A 3847-nucleotide genomic window follows, 5' to 3' on the forward strand; every position below is an offset into this window, starting at 1 on the left:
TATGCTTCCGCTGTTGGTTCAATCATGTATGCTATGACTTGTACTCGTCCTGATGTGGCCTTCGCTTTGAGCATGGTCAGCAGATATAAGGGGAACCCTGGCAAGGCTCATTGGACTGCGGTAAAGAATATTCTCAAGTACCTGCGGAGGACTAAGGATTGGATCCTTACCCTTGGTGGGAGTGATGACTTGAGAGTAGTAGGGTATAAGGATGCTAGCTTTCAGACTGATAGGGATAACTTCCGCTCTCAGTCGGGCTGGGTCTTTACCTTAAATGGAGGGGCAATCACTTGGAAGAGTTCCAAACAGGAGACTGTAGCTGATTCGACTTGTGAATCAGAGTACATAGCAGCGAGTGAAGCGGCAAAGGAGGCGATATGGCTGAGGAACTTCATCGGAGACCTTGGAGTTGTACCAGCTATTAAGGAGCCTATGGAGATTTTCTGTGACAGCAATAGTGCGGTTGCCTTAGCCAAGGAACCAAGAGATCATGGCAGATCCCGACACATTGACAGAAAATATCACTTCATAAGACACAAGATAGAAGAGGGACTCCTCGTGGCAAAGAGGGTATCGTCAGATGAGAACCCTGCGGATCCCCTTACGAAGGGACTGACGAGGGTTAAGCATTTGCAGCATGCGAGGCGTATCGGGCTGAGGGACGATATTAGTTTTACAGATTAGATAGCCTTTTCTGAAACTTGTAAAATGTAATCGACGTTTGATGATGAATAAAATGTGTGATTTATTTATGAGTAAAGTGTTACTATCATTGTCAATTATTTACTATTGTTTCAGTTTTGCATGTTTTGACTTCCAGAATAATTAATTTATTCAAACCTCCACAATCGGTCATACGTCGGAAGTAGGTATGAATCAAGATTGTCATGAATTGGGATTGTAGATGACTAAAGGTGTTTAGCCATAGCAATGGTTGCTACAACATTCATGAGTACTCATAAGTTATGAGTATTGGAATAAACCTACGCTCACTTGTATCACTTCATGGAATTTATCTCGAGTGATCGTGAGACGATAATATCATATAAGTCTTCAAACCTAGAGATATGAGTTGTTACCTATGAGTTGATTGTGCATTGATTGCACGTAAACGCATCAGTAACTTGATGTTATAAAACGTGCCTTTGTGTACAATTCAACAAGTAGTAGAACAAGCATATGAGTCGAAGTTTATCTGTTCCTTCTAGAAATAGAAGCGATATCTGGGCCCCTCGATGATTTTGTGTTGACCCATGTACCGGGCCCGGTCAGAACTAAATTGATGTGTTCAGTTAAGTTCTTTGTCAAACAAATCGGAAATCGAGAAACAACTGCTAGACAATAAGTAAGACATTGTTCCATGTATTTGTCCGGCTGATATCATAAGAGCAGAGGATTATATGATCACTTATCTAAAATGGCGCTTCATAGTTCACAAGAGTTTTCGAGAGCTACGATTGCCGGTTGGTTCCTGAAGTAATATAGGCAAATACAGTTATTAGACTTATCCAAGTGGGAGTCTGTTGGATAAGATGTCTAAGTCCATAACTTATTTGGTATATACTTGACCCGACCCGGCATGGTCCATTTGGGTTGCACTTCACCCAAACTAGTTATGGATAATTTTATGAGAGTTGTATACTTACGATTTATTAATATATTATAAGTTATAATATATTAATATAAAGTCATGTTACTTAATTAGTTTTAATCTTGAATTAATTATGAATTAATTTAGTGATTAAAAGGAAGACTAATTAAATCATGGGCTATTATATTTATATGGTGTGGGCTAACATTCATTTGGGAATGGGCTAAGCTTATATGGAAGTCCATGGATGATCCATGGAGCTTTTACCCATGGATCCTTGGAAGAGGAAAAGACATGGGTTATTAGGGTTTCACCCTAACCATGTACACTATATAAACAAGCTTATGTTGCATGAAAAAGACACTAATGTGTGTGTAAGTGTGGTGGCCAAAATCAAGAGTTAGTATACTCTCTCATACATTTTCCAAGTTTGTGGTGATTTTTGATTTCCATTTGAGGCATTCACATTATTGGTGCTTGGCTATCAAACTCCAAGGAATCAACAATCAACAAAAGGTATGTAATTCATCTAGTTCTTTTATGGTTAAAAGTACCCCATGCCATGCTAGATAGGTTATAAACCTTGGAAAATAATATTTTGCATGTATCTTAGACAAACATAGATCCAAGGTTTAATAGGGTTGCATGTACACTTAGGAAGTGTTAGAATGCTCAAAACCGAACATTTTCGTGCAATCAATGTACAACCAACTCATAGTAACAACTCATATCTCTAGGTTTGAAGAATATAAGATATTATCGTCTCATGATCACTCGTGATAAAATCCATGAAGTGATTCAAATGAGCGCGGGTTGAATCCAATACTCAGAACTTATGAGCACTCATGAGTGTTGTAGCACCACTTTGTCCACCAACTTGGACCTCTACAAACCAACCCATGACAGTCTTGATTCATATCTACTTCCAACATATGACCGACTGTGGATGGTTTGAATAACTTAATCATTCAGGAAGAGCGACTTAGTTATTCTGGAAGTCAAAACATGCAAAGTGAAACACAAGAATAAATGAATCAAATATGGTATCAAACCCTATGAATATAAATAAACACTTTTATTTATCACCATACTGATTACTCATTATTCATTGTTTCGGTTTTATCAACTTTATACTTGAATTTAAAACAATAGTTGTCCCATGCTCCAAGCATGTACACTATGTTTTCTAAACACTAGTCATGCCATACACCAAGTATGCATACTATGTTTGTCTATGATCTTTACTTTGTAAAATAGATCAATTGAACATCACTCCAATGATCCTCTTTTCACAGTCCCAAATCCTTACTGCAAATGCAAGAATTCCAAATTCATGCCATTTACTGAAATCTGTTAGATTCTAAACTTATATGCATTGATCCTCTTAATGATTATGCACAAAGTCAGAAAGACTTGACAACAATCATTACAGAGCATTCCAAAGGAGATCAGCTCCTTGGAAACATCCTTCTTTCATTAAGTTTCCTAATCTTAGACATATTGAATAATTTCTAACTTTGAAACATTTCCATATTCCATTTTGACTATCACTTCTGAACAAGAGTTGCCTCCTTACAGATTATGTCAATATGGTCCTTCCAGAATTAACATTATACTTCCAACTGTCCTTGAGCAACCAATCTTTGGTAAACCTTAGATTGTCCTCGACAATTGCTTAATCATTTTAGTCATATCCAATTCTAGACCTTTTCCCTTCATAATGCCCCAGGCATTTGGAAAATTTTAGAAGGGATGAATATAGCACATGTAATCGATCCTATATCCGAAGCATATGGGACACGATTCATGATGTCTCACATAAAGACTAAACCAGTCTTTTGATATAATATTTCCATTTCAATTTGCCAAGTTCTCAAAATTCAGATTATGAAAAGGGATGCCGTAATCATAATCGAATTTTAGAACGCAAATAATGGACCCATATATAGAATTTCCTTATGTTGAGCCATTCCAACATGAAATTCATATATATATCCTTGATTAAATACGATTAAAATCTCAATCTAAGCTTTTAGAATTGAAATGAAGTATAATTTCCTCTCCCTTAATTATAGCAAAACAACTTTTTCAACCCCTGCAACCTCACGAATTGAAACTTTTGTTTTCTATAATTAACATTGCTAACTTGCAACCTTTATCATAATTATCATGCTCCCACTAACATGATGATTATTAGCATAACACTTATGCTCCCACTAGCTTTGACATGTACTCAGAAATCAGCTGACTTTCTTA

This window comes from Lactuca virosa, chromosome 1, assembly GCF_052849685.1.
Source record: "Lactuca virosa cultivar CGN04683 chromosome 1, Lactuca_virosa_CGN04683_v6, whole genome shotgun sequence".
In the NCBI taxonomy this organism is placed as follows: Eukaryota; Viridiplantae; Streptophyta; class Magnoliopsida; order Asterales; family Asteraceae; genus Lactuca; species Lactuca virosa.